This window comes from Lynx rufus, unplaced genomic scaffold, assembly GCF_022079265.1.
Source record: "Lynx rufus isolate CCGP_SWC_20201006 ecotype Redwood Valley unplaced genomic scaffold, mLynRuf1.p SCAF_8, whole genome shotgun sequence".
In the NCBI taxonomy this organism is placed as follows: Eukaryota; Metazoa; Chordata; class Mammalia; order Carnivora; family Felidae; genus Lynx; species Lynx rufus.
In genome coordinates, this window is record NW_025814896.1 from 89265447 (window position 1) to 89293313 (window position 27867).

General features: G+C 36.8%; 1 protein-coding gene and 1 pseudogene across 1 annotated transcript in view; both read right to left on the reverse strand.

The window, feature by feature from the left end:
- The window catches only part of EXOC6B (exocyst complex component 6B), a 612716-nt gene that overhangs the window by 217643 nt on the left and 367206 nt on the right, over positions 1-27867 (reverse strand). The window lies entirely within an intron of this gene.
- Positions 763-3903, reverse strand: LOC124503202 (ATP synthase F(0) complex subunit C2, mitochondrial-like; annotated as a pseudogene).

Sequence of the window (27867 nt, forward strand, 5' to 3'; positions counted from 1 at the left end):
GGAAAAGGGAAAGACATTAAGAAAACATCGCTAAATTTGGAAGAACTCTATAGAGGTAAGACAAACATTGTAGGAAAAAAGTCAGACCTGGAAAAAGACAAGAGTATAGCTACTAGTAAAGACAGAACCTTAGAATGATTTGAAACCTTTTTATTATGCATGAGGGTAGCTAAAGAAACAGAAATAATCATACAAAAAGGAGTTAAAAGTGTTAGTAAAAGGTGCATAGCACATAATCCACTCTCGGTTGCCTTGGTAATAGGACCCCACACCATGACCATAAGAAAAAAACCTGAAATGAATAATAAGTGAAAACTGGGCCAAATATACTCTTGTTAACTACACCTTGGGTATTGGTGAAGAGTTTGAGAGGGAGTTATGCCACTGAAAAAAATAAGGCATGAAGAATATAACTTATCTGTAAAAGAGTTAAGCTTATGCTGATAACTCAAGATAGCTTCTGGGAAGTGCTACCATGGAGTTACATACCGTGTTATCTTGCCAATTCTATTCACTGACCTCACTGCAGAGAGGGAATCATGGACTTTGTCTCCTGGGGTACAATATAAGTAGGCTAGAGTCTGGAGAAATCCAAGAGCCCTTCTGCTTACATTTTGCTCAGTACTCTTATCCTAATCATCCTAGAATTAAGCGAGTCAGCAGGGAAATAAAAGAATGAGGAGCCAATATGCTGGCTCTCAGCTTGGTACACTTGAACAAGAGCGATTTCATACTTGACCTTTAGAGAATGGTTTACTCCGGTATTTTTCCCCAAATAATCACACACACACACACGCACGCGCGCGCGTGCGCGCGTGTGTTTATATTTCAAAATTCCCTTATCTTGTATGCCAATGGCATTCTTTTTCTTCTCCTTATTAATACAGTATTTATTTGTCTTCTCTTTGTCAACCCCCTGAGCCAACCATTTTCCCCAGCCTGTCTGGGGAGGTATAAGAAAAGGACCATACAGGGCAGACAAGACAAAGGAGGTGAAGACGGCTTCTTCCCATGGTGAAGAAGAATGGCCACCATCAGGCGAAAGAGACCCATGGTCTCCAAAAGTACATAGCCCAAAATGGCATAGGAGAAGAGCTGTTGCTTCAGAGAAGGGTTCCTGGCATAACCAATGATGAAATTCCCAAACACAGTCCCAATTCCAGCCCCAGAGCTGGCCACCCCTATAACGGCTGCCCCAGACCTAAGAACTTGGCTGCTGTGTGGATGTCACTTTAAATGGCACCAGTTTGGCAGCTGCAGCTAGGAATAAGTGAGGTCAGGGTACATGGGGCAGCTACTGTTTTGGCACCACTGCAGACAATGATTGGCTCAACAGCTGACAGGTTCTCCTCATCAAGCAGGGGATGGAAGGAACTTTGCACAGGCATAAAGCTTCAAAGGATGAGGGGCTGTGGCTGAGAGTGGCTCCCCGTGCAGAGAAGACAGAGAGGGCACCAGTTACACTCTTTCCTTTCACTGCTAGTAAGTTATTTCCACTTAAAAGATATATCTGCACTATTATTTTATGGGATTGGAGAGTTAAAGAATATTTGAACATGTGTACCTCGTCTATCTTGACCATATACATTTTTAATTGGTAGTATTTTAACTCAATATCTAAGAGCATGCTATATGCTTTTAATATTTATTATGAAATTAGCCCTATCTGTTCTTACTAGACTTTGGACCATTTACAGTGATTTTGACAGGAAAGTATTAAGAGTTTTAATAATAAAAAAAATAAAGAGTTTTCACAATCAAATTTAAGACTACTCCTTTATGGCCCCTGTGTTTTGTACCATGATAAGAAAACCTCTTCTAATACCTTTGTGACTTTTTAAACACATATATTTAAATCTTTGTGTAAGGACAGTGAAAGGAATCTACTTTTTCCCCATCTTAACTCTGTTGTTACATTTATCCCATAATCCATCCTGGTTCCCAGTGATCTGATATATATTTATTATATATTAAATTCCCAAATAGTCTTGGCTACTCCATGGAGTGTAACCTTCCAAACTAGGTAAAAAAAAAAAAAAAAAAAGTTCTCCCTAATTTTCTTTAGAATTTTACTGATCATTCCTTTTCTCACATTCTTTCTTCTAGATAAACTGTACATAATTGTAATAAATCCAATGCAAATCCCACTGGGATTTTTATTGCGTTGCTTTGTATTAATGGATAATCGACAAACATTTTACCATATGAACAGGTTATCTTACAAACATTTTACCACATGAACAGGTCATTTTATGATACTTGGTAGAGTTTTATAAATTTCCCAATACAGTATTCACATATTTCATGTTTATTCCTAAATGTTCTAATGTTTTTTTAACTATTATGAGTGGGATTTTTATACCCATTACATTTTTCAGGTTTTGGTTTATACATGGGAAAACTACAAATTAATGTAATTATTAAATTACATATTTTTTGTTTCTAATCAATTGTTCCTTAGTTAGGTTTGATGGTATTCCAGATGTTAGACCACATAATTGACAAGTAGTAATAATTTTACCTTATTTATGTATTTATTTGTTTCCCTTTTATTTGTTTGCATTTATTATTTGTTGCTCTTCCATAATTGCCTTAGCAAGCACCTCCAGAGAAAAATCATTAAGTAATGATGCTAGAAAACCTTTTAAACACATACACACACACACGCGCGTTTATTTTAAGAAAATGTTTATACATTAATGTTGTTTATAAAGATTTTCTATAGGAATGTTCAATTATACACCAAATGTTTTTAGGTATTCAAAATTTAATCTTTTGTATTTCAGTATAATCTCAGAATTACATTGAACTAACCCTGCGTTCCTAGATGAATTTCATTTGATCATGGCTTATGTTCTTTTAATACATTGGTCTATTGTGTTTGCTGAATTTTTAAAGATGATTTTCATCAATATTGTGCAAGATTGACTTGTTGATTTTTTTCAACTTTTTTTAAAAGAGTTATTTCATTTTGAGAGAGGGAGAGAGAGTGCACAAGTGAGGGAGAGGGGCAGAAGGGGGGGGAAGGGAGGGGGGAGAGAGAGAGAGAGAGAGAGAGAGAGAGAGAGAGAGAGAGAGAGAGAGAGAATCTTAAGCAGGTTCCATGTTCAGTGCAGAACCCGACTTGGGGGCTCGATCCTGGGATCATGACATGAGCTGAAATCAAGAGTCGGACACTAAATCAATTGAGCCACCTAGGTGCCCCTTTTACTTTTTGATGTCAGGTTTCATACCAATATTTTGTTGTCTCATGAATGTAATTGTTAATTATGCCTTCTATCTCCAATGTCAAGAACCTTTTTAATGGCATTAATATTACTTGTTCCTTAACAGTTAAGCAGAATTCATCCATGAAGCCATCCAGAAGGCATTTTAATTAAGAGGTAAGGATAGATAAGCTCTTTGTAACAGTTTTATTCTTCTATTATTCTAACTTTTGATTTTTCTAACCCCTTTAAAATCTGCTTAAAATTTCCTAGAAAACTATATATTTCATCTAAAATTTCAAATGTATAGTATAGATTTGTGCAAAGCTGTAGCATTCAATTTTGTATCTTAAATCATCTCCCAATTCTTTAACCTTTAATATTCCAAAATCTTTAATTTTGGATATTTCTGGCTTTTGTCCTTTCCCCAACTTAAGACTAATGACTTTTACATTATCAAAGAAAAAGCTCTTAAATCTATCAGTTCAACTGATACTGAATTCATTGATTAATGGCTTTGCCATTATTACTTAGTTCCTGTTGCTATCCTTTAGTTGCTGATTTTTTAAAAAATGCATACAATTGTTTTCTCATTCTTGATAGATTTAAACTAGAAACATCCAAGTTATGAATTTTCCTTAGGTATCCTTCTTAATTGTACCTTATAGGTTATGACATGTTTTGCTTTTATTACCATTATTCTAAAATTTTCCGGAAGTTAGAGTTTTTACTTCTATGATCACAGAATTGTTCAATAGAAAATTTTCTAATTGTCAGTGTTACTGTTACACAAATAAGTTGACTGTATCTCCACATTTGCTGGCATTGCCATGTGAACCCAAGTCAGTCCGACGCCACAGTCTGAGCTCTCAACTGCTATTTCCTATTGCCTCCTCTCTCAGCATTTCTTTTGTTTTCAATCTTTTGCTTTATGGCTTGTATTTTATGACCTTATATGTTTAAAATCTATATTTAATGCACTTTAAAATGCAAATAATTATAAGATGCGTTGTTATTTTTAAATGATCAGGAAAGAAAACATGGTGCCAATTATATCAGTAAGCCACAGTTGATTACAAGACAAATTCCAAGTCCAGAGATGTTAAAATGTGAAAAGAAATGTTTGCAACTGATGAAATACACTAGTATGCTGAAGCCATATTTTTCCATTTATATACTTCAAAAATAAACTCCTTTAAGGAGGATGAAGCAATTAGCACGTTAATATGATAGTCCCTCCCACGCACCCCCCCACCCCCACCAGAACACTACATTTTGCTGGCTCTTTAACTTTTTATCCTAGCTAACTAGCATCAAATTACTATTTCTAAATGATATATTTTCTATTTGAAAATTTGATTACATACTTTTTCCCTAGTCTGCTTTATTCTGTATTTAATCTGCTCATCACCAATGTTTCCACATGGTAATTTTACCATTTATGGATTTCTTTTGACTCCTCTTCTTTCTAAGCATTTTTTTACACAGGGTTCATAGAGGCTATAATTTCTTACTTTTAAAAAATATTTTTTAATTTTTGTTTTTAAAATAATTTTATACTTTTTAACCTAAGTAACCTATTTTGTTTTCCTTCAACATTCTATAGACATTATTACAGTGTCATCTGGGGTCTGAGAAAAAAATATGGGGCCAATTTAATTTTGTTTAACTTTGTAGGTGACTTTTTTCTTACTCTAGTAATACTTATGGAAATTTTTTAATCTTAAAAGTTACCAGAATTCTAAGTCTTCCTTACTTTTTCCTAGTATTTAGTAAACTCTTTTCAATCTGTAGATTAAAGTCTTTTACTCCAGGGATGAGTTTTTTCCTTCTGTAGCAACAAATTTCCACTAACAGTTTTTCATCTCTCTTAACTGCATTTTATGTGATTTTTCTCAAGAATTGCGCCTAAGTCATAAGTCCCATCTGCGGCATCATTCACTCCACATCTCCCTGTATCTAATGTGGTTTTAATTATTTTAATAGTTTTACTCATGCGCCCCCCCACCCCTGCCAACTCTTTTTTAATTGTACTTTAGTTCTATAAAAGTACTATAGTTCTTTTCTGTATATCTTAATCTCTTAAACTCTTCTTTGATCTCTTATCATACAGTCTGTGGTCACTTTTATCTCCATGAGAGTGTTGAGAATTATTTTTTCTTTTTTTTTTTTTTTTTTTTTTTTTTTTTTTTTTTTATGAAGTTTATTGACAAACTGGTTTCCATACAACACCCAGTGCTCATCCCAAAAGGTGCCCTCCTCAATACCCATCACCCACCCGCCCCTCCCTCCCACCCCCCATCAACCCTCAGTTTGTTCTCAGTTTTTAACAGTCTCTTATGCTTTGGCTCTCTCCCACTCTAACGTCTTTTTTTTTCTCCCTTCCCCTCCCCCATGGGTTCCTGTTGAGTTTCTCAGGATCCACATAAGAGTGAAACCATATGGTATCTGTCTTTCTCTGTATGGCTTATTTCACTTAGCATCACACTCTCCAGTTCCATCCACGTTGCTACAAAAGGCCATATTTCATTTTTTCTCATTGCCACGTAGTATTCCATTGTGTATATAAACCACAATTTCTTTATCCATTCATCAGTTGATGGACATTTAGGCTCTTTCCATAATTTGGCTATTGTTGAGAGTGCTGCTATGAACATTGGGGTACAAGTGCCCCTATGCATCAGTACTCCTGTATCCCTTGGGTAGATTCCTAGCAGTGCTATTGCTGGGTCATAGGGTAGGTCTATTTTTAATTTTCTGAGGAACCTCCACACTGTTTTCCAGAGCGGCTGCACCAATTTGCATTCCCACCAACAGTGCAAGAGGGTTCCCGTTTCTCCACATCCTCTCCAGCATCTATAGTCTCCTGATTTGTTCATTTTGGCCACTCTGACTGGCGTGAGGTGATACCTGAGTGTGGTTTTGATTTGTATTTCCCTGATAAGGAGCGACGCTGAACATCTTTTCATGTGCCTGTTGGCCATCTGGATGTCTTCTTTAGAGAAGTGTCTATTCATGTTTTCTGCCCATTTCTTCACTGGGTTATTTGTTTTTCGGGTGTGGAGTTTGGTGAGCTCTTTATAGATTTTAGATACTAGCCCTTTGTCCGATATGTCATTTGCAAATATCTTTTCCCATTCCGTTGGTTGTCTTTTAGTTTTGTTGGTTGTTTCCTTTGCTGTGCAGAAGCTTTTTATCTTCATAAGGTCCCAGTAATTCACTTTTGCTTTTAATTCCCTTGCCTTTGGGGATGTGTCGAGTAAGAGATTGCTACGGCTGAGGTCAGAGAGGTCTTTTCCTGCTTTCTCCTCTAAGGTTCTGATGGTTTCCTGTCTCACATTTAGGTCCTTTATCCATTTTGAGTTTATTTTTGTAAATGGTGTGAGAAAGTGGTCTAGTTTCAACCTTCTGCATGTTGCTGTCCAGTTCTCCCAGCACCATTTGTTAAAGAGGCTGTCTTTTTTCCATTGGATGTTCTTTCCTGCTTTGTCAAAGATGAGTTGGCCATATGTTTGTGGGTCTAGTTCTGGGGTTTCTATTCTATTCCATTGGTCTGTGTGTCTGTTTTTGTGCCAATACCATGCTGTCTTGATGATGACAGCTTTGTAGTAGAGGCTGAAGTCTGGGATTGTGATGCCTCCTGCTTTGGTCTTCTTCTTCAAAATTCCTTTGGCTATTCGGGGCCTTTTGTGGTTCCATATGAATTTTAGGATTGCTTGTTCTAGTTTCGAGAAGAATGCTGGTGCAATTTTGATTGGGATTGCATTGAATGTGTAGATAGCTTTGGGTAGTATTGACATTTTGACAATATTTATTTTTCCAATCCATGAGCAGGGAATGTCTTTCCATTTCTTTAAATCTTCTTCAATTACCTTCATAAGCTTTCTATAATTTTCAGCATACAGATCCTTTACATCTTTGGTTAGATTTATTCCTAGGTATTTTATGCTTTTTGGTGCAATTGTGAATGGGATCAGTTTCTTTATTTGTCTTTCTGTTGCTTCATTGTTAGTGTATAAGAATGCAACTGATTTCTGTACATTGATTTTGTATCCTGCAACTTTGCTGAATTCATGTATCAGTTCTAGCAGACTTTTGGTGGAGTCTATCGGATTTTCCATGTATAATATCATGTCATCTGCAAAAAGCGAAAGCTTGACTTCATCTTTGCCAATTTTGATGCCTTTGATTTCCTTTTGTTGTCTGATTGCTGATGCTAGAACTTCCAGCACTATGTTAAATAACAACGGTGAGAGTGGGCATCCCTGTCGTGTTCCTGATCTCAGGGAAAAAGCTCTCAGTTTTTCCCCGTTGAGGATGATGTTAGCTGTGGGCTTTTCATAAATGGCTTTTATGATCTTTAAGTATGTTCCTTCTATCCCGACTTTCTCAAGGGTTTTTATTAAGAAAGGGTGCTGGATTTTATCAAAGGCCTTTTCTGCATCGATTGACAGGATCATATGGTTCTTCTCTTTTTTTTTGTTAATGTGATGTATCACGTTGATTGATTTGCGAATGTTGAACCAGCCCTGCATCCCAGGAATGAATCCCACTTGATCATGGTGAATAATTCTTTTTATATGCTGTTGAATTCGATTTGCTAGTATCTTATTGAGAATTTTTGCATCCATATTCATCAGGGATATTGGCCTGTAGTTCTCTTTTTTTACTGGGTCTCTGTCTGGTTTAGGAATCAAAGTAATACTGGCTTCATAGAATGAGTCTGGAAGTTTTCCTTCCCTTTCTATTTCTTGGAATAGCTTGAGAAGGATAGGTATTATCTCTGCTTTAAACGTCTGGTAGAACTCCCCTGGGAAGCCATCTGGTCCTGGACTCTTATTTGTTGGGAGATTTTTGATAACCGATTCAATTTCTTCGCTGGTTATGGGTCTGTTCAAGCTTTCTATTTCCTCCTGATTGAGTTTTGGAAGAGTGTGGGTGTTCAGGAATTTGTCCATTTCTTCCAGGTTGTCCAATTTGTTGGCATATAATTTTTCATAGTATTCCCTGATAATTGTTTGTATCTCTGAGGGATTGGTTGTAATAATTCCATTTTCATTCATGATTTTATCTATTTGGGTCATCTCCCTTTTCTTTTTGAGAAGCCTGGCTAGAGGTTTGTCAATTTTGTTTATTTTTTCAAAAAACCAACTCTTGGTTTCGTTGATCTGCTCTACAGTTTTTTTAGATTCTATATTGTTTATTTCTGCTCTGATCTTTATTATTTCTCTTCTTCTGCTGGGTTTAGGCTGCCTTTGCTGTTCTGCTTCTATTTCCTTTAGGTGTGCTGTTAGATTTTGTATTTGGGCTTTTTCTTGTTTCTTGAGATAGGCCTGGATTGCGATGTATTTTCCTCTCAGGACTGCCTTCGCTGCGTCCCAAAGCGTTTGGATTGTTGTATTTTCATTTTCGTTTGTTTCCATATATTTTTTGATTTCTTCTCTAATTGCCTGGTTGACCCACTCATTCGTGAGTAGGGTGTTCTTTAACCTCCATGCTTTTGGAGGTTTTCCAGACTTTTTCCTGTGGTTGACTTCAAGCTTCATAGCATTGTGGTCTGAAAGTATGCATGGTATAATTTCAATTCTTGTAAACTTATGAAGGGCTGATTTGTGACCCAGTATATGATCTATCTTGGAGAATGTTCCATGTGCACTCGAGAAGAAAGTATATTCTGTTGCTTTGGGATGCAGAGTTCTAAATATATCTGTCAAGTCCATCTGATCCAGTGTCTCATTCAGGGCCCTTGTTTCTTTATTGACCGTGTGTCTAGATGATCTATCCATTTCTGTAAGTGGGGTGTTAAAGTCCCCAGCAATTACCACATTCTTATCAATAAGGTTGCTTATGTTTATGAGTAATTGTTTTATATATTTGGGGGCTCCGGTATTCGGCGCATAGACATTTATAATTGTTAGCTCTTCCTGATGGATAGACCCTGTAACTATTATATAATGTCCTTCTTCATCTCTTGTTACAGCCTTTAATTTAAAGTCTAGTTTGTCTGATATAAGTATGGCTACTCCAGCTTTCTTCTGGCTTCCAGTAGCATGATAAATAGTTCTCCATCCCCTCACTCTCAATCTAAAGGTGTCCTCAGGTCTAAAATGAGTCTCTTGTAGACAGCAAATAGATGGGTCTTGTTTTTTTATCCATTCTGATACCCTATGTCTTTTGGTTGGCGCATTTAATCCATTTACATTCAGTGTTATTATAGAAAGATACGGGTTTAGAGTCATTGTGATGTCTGTATGTTTTATGCTTGTAGTGATGTCTCTGGTACTTTGTCTCACAGGGTCCCCCTTAGGATCTCTTGTAGGGCTGGTTTAGTGGTGACAAATTCCTTCAGTTTTTGTTTGTTTGGGAAGACCTTTATCTCTCCTTCTATTCTAAATGACAGACTTGCTGGATAAAGGATTCTTGGCTGCATATTTTTGCTGTCTAGCACCCTGAAAATCTCGTGCCAATTCTTTCTGGCCTGCCAAGTTTCAAAAGAGAGATCAGTCACGAGTCTTATAGGTCTCCCTTTATATGTCAGGGCACGTTTACCCCTTGCTGCTTTCAGAATTTTCTCTTTATCCTTGTATTTTGCCAGTTTCACTATGATATGTCGTGCAGAAGATCGATTCAAGTTACGTCTGAAGGGAGTTCTCTGTGCCTCTTGGATTTCAATGCCTTTTTCCTTCCCCAGTTCAGGGAAGTTCTCAGCTATGATTTCTTCAAGTACCCCTTCAGCACCTTTCCCTCTCTCTTCCTCCTCTGGGATACCAATTATGCGTAAATTATTTCTTTTTAGTGTATCACTTAGTTCTCTAATTTTCCCCTCATACTCCTGGATTTTTTTATCTCTCTTTTTCTCAGCTTCCTCTTTTTCCATAACTTTATCTTCTAGTTCACCTATTCTCTCCTCTGCCTCTTCCATCCGAGCTGTGGCGGTTTGCATTTTGTTTTCCATTTCCTTTAAAGCGTTTTTCAGCTCCTCGTGCCTGTTCATTAGTCCCCTGATGTCTGTAGCAAGAGATTCTCTGCTGTCCTGTATGCTGTTTTCCAGCCCAGCGATTAATTTTATGACTATTATTCTAAATTCACTTTCTGTTATATTATTTAAATCCTTTTTGATCAGCTCATTAGCTGTTGTTATTTCCTGGAGATTCTTCTGGGGGGAATTCTTCCGCTTGGTCATTTTGGATAGTCCCTGGTGTGGTGAGGGCCTGCAGGGCACTTCCCCTGTGCTGTGGTGTATAACTGGAGTTGGTGGGCGGGGCCGCAGTCCGACCTGATGTCTGCCCCCAGCCCACCGCTGGGGCCACAGTCAGACTGGTGTGTGCCTTCTCTTCCCCTCTCCTAGGGGCGGGATTCACTGTGGGGTGGCGTGGCCCGTCTGGGCTACTTGCACACTGCCAGGCTTGTGATGCTGGGGATCTGGCGTATTAGCTGGGGTGGGAAGGCAAGGTGCACGGCGGCAGGGGGGGCAGGCTTAGCTCGCTTCTCCTTAGGTGATCCACTTCAGGAGGGGCCCTGTGCAGCCGGAGGGAGTCAGATCGCTGCCGGAGGTTTGGCTCCGCAGAAGCACAGAGTTGGGTGTTCGCGCGGAGCGAGCAATTTCCCTGGCCGGAGTCGGTTCCCTTTGGGATTTTGGCTGGGGGATGGGCGGGGGAGATGGCGCTGGAGAGCGCCTTTGTTCCCCGCCCAACTGAGCTCTGTCGTCCGGGGGCTCCGCAGCTCACCCTCCCTTTGTCCTCCAGCCTTCCCGCTTTCCGAGCAGAGCTGTTAACTTATGACCTCCCAGACGCTAAGTCGCGCTTGCTGTCGGAACACAGTCCGTCAGGCCCCTCCGCTTTTGCAAGCCGGACTCGGGGGCTCTGCTTGGCCGGCGAGCCGCCCCTCCGCCCCGGCTCCCTCCCGCCAGTCCGTGGAGCGCGCACCGCCTCGCCGCCCTTCCTACCCTCTTCCGTGGGCCTCTCGTCTGCACTTGGGTCCGGTGACTCTGTTCTGCTAATCCTCTGGCGGTTTTCTGGGTTATTTAGGCAGGTGTAGGTGGAATCTAAGTGATCAGCAGGACGCGCGGTGAGCCCAGCGTCCTCCTACGCCGCCATCTTCCTCCTTTTTCTCAGAATTATTTTTTCTTAAAGTGTTCTTCAGTTTCCTGAAGTAATTCTTCTTTCAAAATATATTCGTCCATTGCCTTTTATGTTCCTATTTATTTCACTTATTTTTTAGTAGCCCTCATATACAGGTTCTTTCTCCATCATTTAGCTGAGAAGAACAATTTGGTTACCTCTAACCAAAGTATGCTTTAAAAACACACTTTATAATCTAAGCTGGAAGTGTAGAAATTGGCTGGATATAACATCTGTTTATTATTTCAGATGCTTTGGGAAGTGGGGAGAGGATGATAGAGAATAGTGAATGTAGCAGAGATGACCTAAACTCAAATACATCGTCTGCAAACACTCCTATCAAACCGGAGGATTCTCTTGTCCTGAGTTAATGTTAAGATTCATGAGGGTAATTCTTTTAGATTTTAGCAATTATCCACTTCAGAACCAACAACACAATTGGAAAGATTTTTCCACAATAGGAAGTCAGGTTGAGAAAAATAAAGAGTATAAGCCACCCCTCTCTCAACCCTACCTCCTCTGTCATCCTCTATTCTGTAGTCTGAAAATTAGCCCCAATTTGGTATTTGCCATTTGTATCCCCCGTGCTTCTAAGTTAAGCATTATCAATAAGATATTTCCGAACTTTCTCACTTACTTTGCAGAACCTAGAACCTGCTTGAAATTGGGGACCTATGTATCAGCCTTTGACATTCAACTTTGATTTGGTTCAAATGTTATTAATATCAAGAAAATTGTCTTTGATAATTGGAATGGGGCTAGGGTCACTCCTATGGTTTTACTTAGGGCTGAAGCTTACAACTCTATTTTTGCTTCATTTTGTCCATTTTTGGATAGTATTTCAGGTAGGCAATCTGCTCAATTAGCCATCTTTCCCAGAAAATGTCACATAAATTTCAGATAATTTCACATAAGAGTTGATGAAATTAAATTTAGGGATATCAAATAATAGGCCTTTGTAATTAACAATAATTATATTTGATTTTTACCCTGAACTTAGTATTCTAAGATACTTTCACTAATTTAGTCCCTTTAAGAGATAAGTGGACAAAATAAAAAGTTACTGTTAGCTTTTGTCTGGTTCCAATGACACGGTCACTATTCCAATAACTTTTCTGAAAATCACTGTGGGAGTCATATATCTTGATATTTGCATTTGACCTCTACGAATATTCTGGCACTTTCTGTCAAATGAGCACCCAACTGTTTCCAAAAGACTATTCTTGCACTTTCCCAAAATGGAAAAGGCAGATAAAAAGATGAAGATGTTAGAAGATAATGGAAACAATTTTTTAAATTTATTTCTCAGAGAGAGGGCGTGCATGAGTGGGGGAGGGGCAGAAAAAGGGGGGACAGAGTATCTCAAGCAGGCTCTGTGCTGACAGCAGAGACCAGATGCAGGGCTTCAACTCACGAACCATGAGATCATGACCCGAGCTGAAGATGGAGGTTTAACCGACTGAGCCACCCAGGTGCCCCTAATGGAAACATTTTTTAAATTGAAGATTATTTGATATGATTAAAAAAGTCTAATTAAAAGCAAGCAGACCATATTAGGAGAAATGAATAAAGTACCAAGGGCAAGTAATGATATAAGATATAAGCATAGAGTGGTTTAATTTTTTAAACAGACATTTCCTAACTTAGGTAACCACGGGAGGCTATACAGTAGTGCTAATCACGCTCTGAATATTTTTGAAACTTCTCTTTTAGAACAGCTTTCATGACCATTACTATATTGTTTTCAGTGGAAGCAATTACTCATCACCTGAGTAATATATTTTTTAGATTTTTAATTCAGACATTGGAGCAGTGACGATTTTGTTTTCCAGGGGACATTTGACAATGTCTTGGAAACATTTTGGTTTTCACAATTCAGGGAGAAGGCAGAGTGGTTCCCTGACATTTAATGGGTACAGGCCAGGGATGTTGCTAAACATCCTACAGTACACAGCCCCCACAACAAAGAATGATCCAGCCCCAAATGTCGATAGTGCTATGACCGCGAATCCTTGCTTAATAGCCAAGACTAAGGAATAAAAGGGTAGATTGCTTAAGTATGGTTTCTTGCATTCTATAAGCGTTTAACAAATATTTCTTGGATGAAGAAATAATTAAATTGAATGACACTCTTTGGGATAATAAATAATAATTATAAAACAATTAAGATCCATAAAATGGCTCAAAATACATTGCTTTGGGGAAAACTGTATTGCTTTCCAACAAGACTATATCAAAGGACAAATTTATCTAGAAATGTGTTAGGACTGTTTTAAAAACCACACACACACTCATACAACTAAAGACCTAACATAACTGAGAAAGTTACATTTCCTCATCTTATTACCCGCAGAGTTTCATAAGAAAGCAAAAACAAACTACTGATGTAGCCAGCATCTTCTGCTCATTTCTAAAATTGGTCTTTGCTTCCAAGAATATGGATGGAATACATGTTTCTCCCTATAAGTCTTAAAAACTCATCATGATAGTCTGAGGAAAAAAAGATATAAAGGAAAACAGAACCTATAAAAACTCTAGTAGCTTGAAAAGTTATACCAGATGGAAATTTTAACTTTATAACTCAATATATCATTTCACAACCAAGTTCCATTGAAAGTAGCAGATAAAATTAATTAAAGGGAAATAAAAAGGCAGAAAAAAAATCCTGAATTTCTCTATTTCGGTGACTATTCAAAGAAACCGAACTGTCAATCCTGCCAGTGAGAACTGTAACACTCTGTACATTAAAAAGAACAAACTTTGGAGCTGGACCTTTGACATAGATTTGGGGGCCAAAAAAATTCATGGCTATGGGAACACAGACAAGATGCTTAACCATAAGGATCCTGAGTTCCTCCATTGTAAAATGTGGATACTAAAATTTATCTTCTCAAAGGTATGCTATTACTATCATAAATTATTATAATTTATTTATAGAGACCAAAAAAGATCAGATAATTCAGCCTACCTGATTTAATTTCTTAAAAGCATTAAAAAGACCACAGAATCATTTTTAAGTACAGCAGTATAGAATATCTAGTACAGAAAATACTTACGTAGTATAGAAAACCTCACTCTACACATACTTTTTCAGAATTGGTATCATAGCTTCAAATAAAATTCACCAACAACTTCATAATGAATTTTAAACAATTATTTTGATGAGCTTATTTATTTAAATTTTACTGCACATTACCTCCACCAATACTGGACCCTGAATTAAGAACAGAAGGATCAGGTTGTGCTCTTATCTAGATCTTTAGTGAGAATGAAGAATTAAATCTGGAGTAAATCTCTATCTATTATTTCATGATGAATTATTCTTAAAAGGCATCTTCAGGACAGCTGGATTCCAAACACATCCCACGCAGTTAAATCATCAATACTCTAAATCATTAAACTATATTCTTTCATGGAGAGGATATTTCATCCTTATAACCTTACCAAGCAGCACAATGCATCATTGAGCACATAGTAGGTACTCAATAAATAAGTCTTAATTAAATTGAAAGCAGTGAACCTCAAATTCTAGGAGCTCAAGTTATTCTAAAGTTACGGAAATAAAAATAAAATAAATTGAACAATGAGAAGGAAATGTCATTGAATTACAAGTGCATCACCACCAATTTATCTAAGGCATTAGACTATGAAGTTACGTTGACACTTGATCAGGAACACATCACAGAGAAAATCCGGTGATTCTGAAACTTGGGCCTATAATTCTCAACCTTATAAAGAAGCACTCTTACAGCCCAGTGCATACAGTTTTTCCCAACACTTTCAGAAATCATCTTCAACTCACATTTAATGCATTCTCTTTTCATTAACACTTCAGAACCCAGTTTAGAGTCTTGCTACATGGATGTCTAAAGCAAGATACTCACGTGCTGAGGCACTGGACCAGAATTTCCTTTTGAAACTTTTCCTAAAGCCTAATTTAATTTACTTTCCGGCACGTTGTCCAGAGAAACATCAGGTGTCAAAAAACCACCACACTGATTCTGTAAAAGGCTGATGTTGCTTTTACTCAGGATCTAGAGACAATAAAATCCCTACCTCTGCCACTTATGAGCTGTGTGATCCTGGGCAACTTAATTAAGTTCTCGGTCCTTGAGTTTCCTCACCTGTTAAATGAGCAAAATACTACCAATCTCACAGGATTCTTAAATAATTAATATTTGTAAAGTAACTTAGAACAGTTTGTGTATACTAATAGTGTATAGTTTTTGTTAAACAAATAAGATCTATTTTGGTAGAAACAACTTCAGCAGGCTTATTTTGCAGATACAGAAATATAAAGATTATTGTAAAAGCCATAAATTAAAACATTTAAACATAATTCTTTATGTTTTTACATTTGGCCATATTTAAGACATTTCTTTTTTCAGAGTGCCTGGGTTGGCTCAGTAGGTTAAGCGTCCGACTTCAGCTCAGGTCACGATCTCACAGTTCATGGGTTCAAGCCCTGTGTCAGGCTCTGTGCTGACAACTCGGAGCCTGGTGCCTGCTTCAGATTCTATCTCCCTCTCTCTCTGCCCCTCTCCTGCGGTTCTCCCTCTCCCTCCCTCTCTCTCTCTCTCTCAAAATTAAATAAACATAAAAATTTTTTAAGACATTTCTTTTTTTCTAAAGTAAAAATGAAGCCTTGAGTGTTATCCTGAGCTAACATCCTATTCTATCTCTTGTAGTGAAAAAGAATAAATCCCCAGAATCATAATAACAGAGTTAAGTATTTCTTGCTATATAACTTACCACTAACAATACATACAATATAGAAGCTACATGCACTGAGTTAACACATTTAAGATACTTCAATATCAGAAATATGCTTTCATTAAATACAGGACAATAACTTCTCCTTAAAATTTCTATAAAAGGACAAAGTCGAAAGACAGAATCACATCAATAAAAGGAAACATTGAGGTCCATTTATACCAAATATTTTATACAATGTCATATGCATAACACTCCAATCCTAAGAATAAGTACACATTAAATGACCCCAAAGTCATGTTCAAATTTAAATTCATCACGCCTTCCTAAAACATCTCTTCTTTACAGGCTATCTATCTTCTTGATATTTTCACCCTCTCAACTCCTGGCTCAAAGCTCTCAGTCATCTGTAACTCTCCCCTTGCTCCAAACATCCACTCATTATCCACTTATATTGATTCTACCTCCATAATATCTCTCTTAGTAATTCTCTCTTCATCTCTATTCTGTCAATTCAAACATTTTTTAATCTGAACTAGATGTACTAGAAGAAATTTTGCAGTTGCTAATTTGTTTTCCTATCTATAATTTGTTCCATCCCCGATCCAATTTCCTGCAATCAAATTTATTTTCCAGAAAGAAAGCTATGATTTTCATTCACACTTCCTTGTTCAAAATCTATCAGTGATTCTCCATTTTCCCTTAACTTGCTAGTTGGGATTCCCACAGTCTGGCCCCAACTATTACCTTTTCCGATTTACTTTGCCCTGCTATTTTTCTTTAAATATCTTAAGCTCAGGAAATATCACACTACTCATTATTTCCCACACCCCACCCCTGCCCCACCAAGCTTTCGAGCTTTACTGCCTTTTTTTTTAAATAGGGTTACTTCTGTCTTAAAAGATCTTTCCTAAAAATTCTTCAAAGTAACTTTCTTACTTTCTTCATAAAATCATTCCTTTCTTTCTTACTTTCTTCATAAAATCATTCCAAACTTCCTCTCTCTCAGAACTCCTGCTTGAACATCCACTGTGCTTTATCTGTATCACTCTCAGAGCACTGACCATATTTTACACTGACCGGTCATCATTCAAATACCTGTCTAGTGCTTTTCACATAGTATGGGTTCAATGAACTCATTTGAATGACTGCTGAACATAAAAACTATTTTTGTATGAGGAAATGGAGATAAAAGGTTTTGAAGCTACCACTCCAAGATCACACTGAGTTTCCTGGCAGGGGGAATTACCATATACCATACCGTATTTTTCTTCCACCTAGACTATCTACCTGTCAATCCATCAATCTATCATGCATGTGTATATATGCATATATACATACATATACATATATACATATACTACATATATATTATCTGTATGTATACACACACACACACACAAACATACATACACATAGTACAGCAGAAAAGAATCTGGAAAGTACTATGGTATCTGAAAAGAGTGTTGGACAAGGAATCGAGGGATCTGGGTTTTATTTTATTTTATTTTGTTTTTCTATTAAGTAGTTGTAATAAGCTTAGATAAGTCACTAAAGGCCTCTGAAATTCATTTCCCTAACCTGTGTGGGCTGAAGTATATTAGGCATCAGGGTAGACACTATATGGTAATATGAAAAGACACAGGCTGCCATATTAGCAGAAAACATTACTGGTTTGCTGCATTCTCCATGCTCAGCATAAAACTAAAATTGTCTTTTCTTTTCTCTTCTACCAGATTATGTAGTATACCAAACTGTTATATAATTTTTTGAATTCTCATCTTTTTGAAAAACACAGTTATGTTATCTAACTCTAGATAGGAGTCTATCTCAAAAGAATACACTCCATCCTCTATTAATTTAAGTGACTGATATACGTGATTAGGCAACTGTTTACAAAATCAACTTAACGATAATCTAAGTAACAGCTTACATAGAGGAAAATAAGGTTTTTTTGATATTTTTCTTCATGCATTCTCACCTAAGGTGTACCTGAAATAATAATCTAAGGTGGGAGGAAAGTCCAGATATCCATTATCATTGTCTCTCAATTAACAAAACGATTTTAACATGGGAACATTGAATAGATGAACTAAATGATAAACTAAACATACCACCTAGACAACTAAAATAGTGGCTATATAGAACATGAAAGTAAACTATAAAAATTAGCAAAAATGACCATATGTTGTGCTATTAAAAAAAAAAAAGTCCCTTGGTTTGGAGCATCTGCTTAAATCAATAATATATTCAAATTTCAAGCCAGAGTTCTTTATAAATAGGGAGTACAATGTTGTCTTAGAACATCTGGACAGGAGATTCGCCATGGATCAGGTCACTTCAATAGAAACTCTGTCCAGTCATGGAGAGGACACTATAATTGTCACAGTTTCCATCTGGGAAGATGGCTAAGGACTCTGAGGAGAGATACAGTGTCACTAGCATTCTTTTATATATTCACAAATTAAAAACAGTCATATGAGATTCCATAGTGCCAGAAAGCAAAATAAAAGTACATAATTGCCAATCTGTTGTTTCACTTATATTTAAGCCTATAAGGAAAATAATCCACAGCTCATATTATGTAGACTTTGGAAGTCTTACGCCAGAGCACTAAGCTAGAAATTACGTTCTAATCCTTTACCTTTGCAAGGTGAAAGACCGGTACTCTGAAAACTATAAAACAATGATGAAAGAAATTGAAGACAACACAAACATATGGAAAGATATTCCATTTCATGGATTGGAAGAACAAATATTGTTAAATGTCCATACTACCAAAGGAACCTACAGATTTAATGCAATCCTTCTCAAAATACCAATAGCATATTTCATAGAACTAGAACAAATAATCCTAAAATTTGTATGGAACCACAAAAGATCCAGAATAGCCAAAGCAAACTTAAAAAAAAAAAAAAATTGGAGGTATCACAATCCCTGATTTCAAGACATACTACAAAGCTGTAGTAACCAAAACAGTATGGTACTGGCACAAAAACAGACCAAAGATCAGTGGAACAGAATAGAGAGCCCAGAAATAAACCCATGCTTATATGATCAATTAATCTTTGACACAGCAGGAAAGAATATGCAATAGGAAAAAGATAGTCTCTTCAACAAGTGATTGCTGGGCAAACTGGACAGCTACATGCAAAAGAATTAAACTGGACCACTTTCTCAGGCCATACACAAAAATAAACTCAAAACGGATTAAACACCTAAATGTGAAACCTGAAACTATAAAAATCCTAGAAGAGAGCACAGGCAGTAATTTCTCTGACATCGGCCACAGCAACATTTTCCTAGGTATGTCTCCTGAGGCAAGGGAAACAACAGCAAAAATAAACTATTGAGACTATATCAAAATAAAAAGCTTCTGTACAGCAAAGGAAACCAAGAAAACTAAAAGGCACCTACTGAATGGAAGAAGATATTTCTAAATGACATATTTGATAAAGGGCTAGTTTCCAAACTCTGTAAAGAACTGATAAATTCAACACCCCAAAAACCAAATAATCCAATTAAAAAATGGGCGGAAGACATGAACAGACATTTCTCCAAAGAAGACATAGAGATGGCCAACAGATACACGAAAAGGTGTTCAACATCACTCATCATCAGGGAAACGCAAATCAAAACCACAATGAGACACTACCTCACACCTGTCAGAATGGCTAAAATAAAAAATACAAGAAACAATGAAGGTTGGTGAGGATGTGGAGAAAAAGGAACCCTCCTGCACTATTGGTAGAGATGCAAACTGGTGCAGCTACTGCAGAAAACAGAATGGAGGTTCCTCAAAAAATTCAAAATAGAATTACCATATAATCCAGTAATTGTGCTACTGGGTATTGTAGTACTACCCAAAGAATACAAAAAGCACTAATTCAAAAAGATATATGCACCCCTTTGTTTACTGCAGTATTATTTACAACAGCCAAATTATGGAAGCAACCCAAGTGTCCATCCATAGATGAATGGATAAATGTGGCATGTATACACACACACACACACACACACACACACACACACACACACTGTAATATTACTCAGCCACAAAAAAGAATGAAATCTTGCCATCTGCAACAAAATGGATGGGTCTAGAGAGTTTAATGCTAAATGAAGTCAGTCAGTCAGAGAAAGGCAAATACCATAAGATTTCACTCATATGTGGGATTTAAGAAACAAAACAAACGAACAAAGAAAAAAGGAGACAAATCAAAACACAGATTCTTAACTATAGGGAACAAACTGACAGATACCAGAGGAAAGGTGGGTGGGGGGATGGGTGAAATAGGTGAAGGGGATTAAAGAGGACACTTATCACCATAAGCACTGAGTAATGTGTAGAATCATTACATCACTGTATTGTACACCTGAAACCAATATAATACTGGATTTAACTATATTGGAATTAAAATAAAAAATAAAATGAAATAAATCCTTTACCTTTGCTACTTATGTTCCTAATTCCACTTTCTAAGCTGTCTTACAGCATTATCTTTTTTTCCCCCCGCTGCAGTTATTGGAGACAGAGTGATAAACTTTTAGAACAGATCCCTCCCAATTAAGTTCTACAACTAACTATATTGGGTCAAACACAAGTATTTAATAACTACATAAGAGCAAATTAAGAAATATAAGGTGAAAATTACCTCAAATTAAGGCCTTGGTTTAAAATTATCTTAACTATATAAATTTTAATATGTTTTCATAGTTACTGTGCTGGATGACCTATAAACATTACACACATACTGTATCAAATCATATCAAATTAGACACCAAGTTATTCTTCATATGTGATTCCAGCACACAGAGGAAGAAGCACAGGAATCTCAGGGTTGGAGACACAGTGCTGGTCTAACATTATGTATGTATTACCTTTGTAACAGTCTAACCTATGTGTGTATTACCTTTATAACATTCCATTAAAAATCATCTATTCTCTGTTCTAATGTTGACCATAAATTAACTAGTTCATGCTCTATTTAATTTTCCTCTCTCTAACTTCTACTTGTTAGATCCATTCAAAACAGATCAAATCCATATTCTATGCAACCAAGTTTTCCAGCATTTGGCTTTCCCATTTCTAGAAGAAGAGACAGAGGGCTGTTGGGTATCCAGATTTTACTCTAAATAAAAGGTAGCAAATTAATGGTAAGAGCCAGTAACAATGCTCACAGCAGCCAGCTATAAATTGCTTCCTTTCCATGATGGGATGTCTATCCTTTAGAAAAATAATAAATAAATAGACAAAAATGAGGTCTCCAGAAAACTGTGCCAGGGTCCTCAGCATTCCTGTTAATGTAGACATACCCTGTTAATGTAGACAAGATAAGAAGGAAAGAGGAAAAAAAAGCTAAACTCTGGTATTTGGATAAGATCACATTCTCAGAGTGTCTTCCAGGTTTTTGGACTAGAAGCATTTAATAAGCCAAATATCTGCTCAATCTCCAAAGAGACATCAGAGACAGACTGGCAAATTTACCAGAGGGCCCTGAAAGGCAAAGGCCATATATTGCAGAGGTTATAGGTCCATTAAAAATTAATCACATGATTTCCACATGATTAAAAATAGCAGAAGATTTAAACAATGGAAGAGGTTACTTGTTAACTCATGGCAAAACAGAATCAAGGTGAGTCACAGACAAGTTATCCATAAAGACATTACAGTTTGGTAGTCTTGGGTAGTAGTAGCTGTTCATCAAAAGCAGATCAAATACTATATAACATAATTAGAGGAATTCACTGAATCAGACAACTGTCCCCAGGCAGTCCTCATGATTTTCTACAGTTAGCATCAGTAATACAATTGTGCCAGGTCTAGCAAGCAAGCTTCTCCCAATACCATAAAATAGGTATTATCAGGTCTAATCATAGCCATATTATTTGCAGTAGTCTGGTGCCTTGCACTAACTTCAGAGCTGAACTAGGACTGAAGTTTTAAGCATTATTATTGAAACTCAACATGCTATAAAGCTCATGCTCATTAGACTCAGTCTGTGCCCTACACTTGGGAGCCAGGTTCCACCAGGAAGGTAAAGAGATAAACAAAAAACACTGGAAGGATCCCTATGGGCCACTGTTAAAGGAAAGGGAAACCCTAAAGAAAGAGAACAATTAAATGTCCCCTCGGGAACTGACATCTCATATTTCCTTTACCACCTACAAGGCAGCAAATCAATACTTTTCCTTTAATAATGAAATAACTGATGTCTCTTGTATATATTACAGAAGGATTTTCAAGTTTTAATAATAACAATACCTATAATATAAGATTTAATATTATCTGCTATAAATTTTGTAGCTGATATTTATTAAATGCTTACTACATGGTAGACTATATTGTTATTTACTACATTTAAAGGTTCATGATTTTAAGATAATATTGAATAACTCACTTCCTGAAATAAAAATCTTCTAGACTTAAAACTGTTCATGAAAAAATATCTGTGATCTAGAAAATTCTACCTTCGTGTAATTGAGATTCACTTTTATAATCTTTCCCTTTTCCTCTCCAACCTACCAGTTAATATCATGAATGCTTCAAGTTACCTGCAATGTTTGAACCATAAAACAAAGTATATTGAAGCTATGTAATTAAAGAATGCAGGCTTGTAAGGAGCAGAGATCACATACACCAACACTAGAGAATGGACAATTCCAACCTACTAAGGAAGAAAATAGAAGGACTGGAAATCAGAAGTGCGGCACAGAGAAGTAGAATAGAAAAATGGTAATGTGACCAACTTGTCATGACCAATATGTCAATTCCTTAGGGGGGGGGAAAGGTTTAATTTTGAAAAATTGTACCACAAAATAAATTTATACTTCTCAAAGGGCAATACGCACCAAAGACACCATTAAGAGAGTGAAAAGGCAAGCCATTTTCTAGGGAACAATTGTTCGTGATACGTATATCCTATAATGAACTCATAATCAGCAGATTAGTTCTCAAAGTGTAGTCTGCAGATGCCAAAGAGTATTCTGGACACCCCTCAAGGTGTCCACAAAGTCAAAACAACTTTCATAACAACACTAAGACGTTGTCTTTTTTCACTGTGTTGACATTCACACGGATGACATTTCACTTGCGCTGATATTTGCAAAAGCAATGACTGGCAAAACCACTGGTACCTTAGCATGAATTAACCCTATGGTACCCAACTGTACTAGTAACCTTTGTATTCTTCAACACCATGTACTCACAATAAAACAAAATGCCAGTTTCATTTAAGAATGTCTTTGTTGAAGCAGTAAAAATTATTCATTTGATTAAATCCCAACTCTTCAGTTTGACTTTTTTATATTCTGTGTCACAAATTGGGAAGTATGCATAAAACATTTATGTCGCAGGGGCGCCTGGGTGGCTCAGTTGGTTAAGTGTCCAACTTCAGCTCAGGTCATGATCTCGCACTCCATGGATTCAAGCCCTGGGTCGGCTCTGTGTGACAAATCGGGACATATGCATAAAACATTTATGTTGCATAGCAAAGTATGATAACCGTCTCAAGGGAAACATTTGTGTAATTGTTTGGGTGCAAGCTGAACTAGCCTCTTTTTCATGGAACACCCTTTTCACCTGAAAGAACAGCTGACAGACAAATTATGGTTATTCAGACCTGGGGTTTTGGTAGGCATTTTCTTAAAAATGATTGAAATGATCCTGCCACTTTAAAGAAAACATCTGACAGTATTAGTTGCCAATGACACAAGTCAAGCCTAGAAGCAAAAATATGAATTTTGGAAAACTAGTATCTGCCACCATGATATAGTTTCCCAATACTTAAAAGACCTTATTTTTTTTTATGTCTATTTATTTTGATAGAGAGAGAAAGAATGCTTGAGGGGGAGAGGGGCAGCGAGAGAGGGAGAGAGAATCCCAAGCAGGCTCATGCTCAGTGCGGAGCCAGATGTGGGGCTCAATCCCACAACTGTGAGATCATGACCTGAGCTGAAATCAAGAGTTGGACATTTACGCAACTGAACCACCCAGGCCCCCTCTTAAAAGACTTTTTGAATGAGACTGGTGGTAATATTACTGAATGTGGATTGTGTTTTTCTGGTATTATATAATAAAATATGCCAACATTGTGAAGATCTGCATAACTGAGTAAACCAACATTTTCTAAATGATATATGCATAATGCTACAAAATCACACATGGGTAAAAGATCTATTCAAAACACAAAACAGACCAATGAACATTAAGGTAACAGAATATGAAACATTCACTGATAAGATTTCAGATTCCACATTACAACTAACCTTTACGAAACTATCACGTCAAGTTTTGCTGTAATGTCAAAGAATATCAACAATAATCTGAACAGACTATTAAAGAACTCCTCCTTTATGCAACATACCTGTGAGACCAGATTTTATCATATACTTTAAACAAAACAATTGATTACAACAGACTGTTACAAAAGCAGATTTGAGATATCTGACTTTCTTCTATTAAGCCAGACATTAAAGCTGTATAAACCATAAAATAATGCCATTCTTTTCACTACATTTCTTTTGTTTTGGAAAATATGGTTGTTTTTCTTGAAAAATATATTATTCAGGTTAACAAATAATAAGTATATTATTGTTATTATTTAAAATAAGCAAATATTTTTATGGGGCGCCTGGGTGGCTCAGTCGGTTAAGTGTCCAACTTCGGCTCAGGTCATGATCTCACAGTTCGTGGGTTTGAGCCCTACGTCAGGCTCTGTGCAGACAGCTCAGAGCCTGGAGTCTGCTTCAGATTCTGTGTTTCCCTCTGTCTCTGCCCTACCCCATTCACGCTGTCTCTCTCTCAAAACTAAACATTAAAAACTTAAAAAATAATAAATATTTTTAAATTTCTCAGTCTCAACTTCAAATATGTTAAATATTAACAGCTATAAATAGCATAAACAAAAGATCTTTGAATTCCTTAATAACTTTTAATAGTGTAAAGAGTCTGAAGACCAACAAGTTATAGTACAGTTATATGAGCTTCCTATTGCTCCTGTAACAAATTACCCTAAATTTAGTGACTTAAAACAATGCAGATTTATTATCTTACAGTTCTGGTGGTTAGGAGTCCAAAATAGGTCTTATAAAACTAAGGCAACATTCCTTATAAAAGCTTAAGGCGAAAATCTGTTCCTTGCTTTTTTTCAGCTTCTAGAGGCTTCCCACCTTCCTTGGCTCCTGTCTACATCAATCTGACCTTTGTTTCCATCATTATATCTCCTTTTCTGTGACACTCCTACCTCCCTTTTATAAGGACCCTTGAGATGACATTGAGTAACCTATATTGCTTCTACATGCAATGGATATACCTCATGATTGTAAGGCTGAGCCTAAGAAATGACACAAAAGAGTACATGCTGCATCATTCTACCAACCAAGCAAAACCAAGCTACAGGTACTAAAAGTATAGATAGTGATTACCCTCAGGAAGAAAGGTAGAGATTTGATGGGGAAGTTGATAATGTTCTGTTTCCTGATCTTCTTGCTGAAAACACAGGACGACCTACTTTGTGAACATTCTTCAAACTATATGATTTGTTCACTTTTCTATGTTCGTTATTCTTCAGTTTAAAAAACAAATAGCAAATGAAGTTATTCCTTTCTCTAAAAGATGGACTATTTTTTAAAAAACACATTTTTCCAGGGGACTCTTAACTAAAACAAGGAGCCATAGGGGTCACCATATCTGTTTTACAACAGCAGAAATACAGATATGGTCAACATGGCACCAAAAATAGAGTTCTAAAGAAAACTCAAGGGGTTCATGTCAGACTTCTTGAAACTGCAGAGTTAGGACCCATTTGTCTACTGAAAGACGGCCTCCCATTTTCAGGTCCTTGTCACCTCTTTCTTGATCCTAACACTATCTCCCAAAGGAATTACCAAGATACACAATGATTAAAGGAAACTTCCAAGAAAAACAAAAAATAGCAATCTACCCAAACAGAACAAAACACACATATACAAACACAGAACTTAAAGCTGCTTTGCTTCTTTAGTGTGACAATCACTGTAAGTACTGGCAAAAGTCTCCATCCTGGAACAGTTAAAGAGAGAGTAAATCATTCATTTGCAGGAACACTGTAAAGGCAAATTACCCTAAATGAAATAAAAATAACAAGTGTATGTTGTAAACACAAACTCTTTTTAAAAATATCAGGGAAGCATTTCAAGGTAGAAAATTCATTTTTGGCTGCGTGTGTGTGTCTGTGAGAGAGAGAGAGAGACTCTAATCACTTTTTAAGAAAGTAGTTTTTCCTTAATCAGGGTCTGGACCTCATCTACAGCCAGGGAGCTAAAGAGCAACAAGCCTGTAGTTGCTAATTCAAAGTAGGAGGAGTCCCCAGGGGCAAGTATGCACTGTGTCTGATTCCCAGTAATGTGTGTTATTTGTTTAGAGAAGTTCAAGCACTTACTAAGCCATATTAAAACTGTGGCTATAAACCACCATGAAAGTATTGCAGAACAGTGGCATGTACCAGATTCCTGTTCATTTAACTGTGAACTCCTCACCCCACAACATGTGCACTAAACGTGCTACAGTATCTTGGCACCAATGGCAGGCTCAAATTTGCCATCGTGTCAAAGAAGTAAAAACGTACTTTAGAATGACCTAACTGCAATATTCCCAAGCAGCAATTATTTTCTTTCTTGGGAACTTGGATAAATTACCTTTGCAGTGTTTTCCCAACTTCATTCTCGAAGAGATGGAATTGTAAAGCAAAATAAGTTTATATTAGAGAGTTTGTAATAGAAAAGATGTCATGTGATAGCAAACAGTCATGTGAGTCGGAAGTCACTGCTCCATGCATAATGTTGCTATCAGACACATCCAATCTCATGATGACATTCACTGGATACCTACTTAGCGTTGGAGGATATATTAAAAAGTGTAAGACATTTTCCTTCAAAGAACTTGTAACCTGAGAGATGATAAAGGGACTATATTTTTTTAAAAAAGCAGTAATTTAAGATAACATACCTTATGTTTTAAATAGAGAATGAAATCATTAAGATCTATATAAGTTTATAAGAAAGTCAAGCCCTTGGGATATGACTTCAGCTGGGGGGCGGGGGGCGGGGTGCACAGTCCAGAAAGACTTCACTGGGAAAACAGGCTTTGAGTTGTATTTTAAAGGAAGGAAAGATTTGAAAGTGAGATGATAAGTCCTTCCAAGGAGAAAGAAAACCATGAACAAAAGTTTACAACCAGAAATAAGCATAGTATGTTTGATAACAGTGAACAGATCTACTTGGCTGAAGTCAAGGGTTTATGTAGAGGAATTACAGGGAATATAGGTAATGTGACTAAGAGTTATACTAGAAAAAGTACAAATCATTAAAAATTTCTAAGCAGAGGGCATGACAGACACACAGGTGTTTTTGAAATACACATCTGAAAATAAAGTGGCATAAAGATAAAGTGCATTATGGTCTTCCTGTAATGACCACACACCCTTAGTTGCCCTCAATGGTGACCTATTATTCCTGATCTAATCCTGATGATGTTTCTCAGTCCCCTTCCCTAGAACTTTGCTAGGACACCTCAATTCGACAGAACCTCCACAAATTCCAAACCAAACTTATTCCTTTAGTCTTCAAAATTTTAGGGAAAAAAGCAACTTGTTTACTATAGCAAAAAGATCTTGGGCTTCAGCATGGGAGGCCTCAATCTAAATCTCTATTCTACCATATACTGACTTGTATGATCTTGGACAATAATTTACCTACCTTTGCCTAAATTTAATCTGTAAAACGTGTTACTCTGAAGAATGGAATGAGCTAAATGAAGAAGACTGAAATCTTTCACTATTGTAATTTAT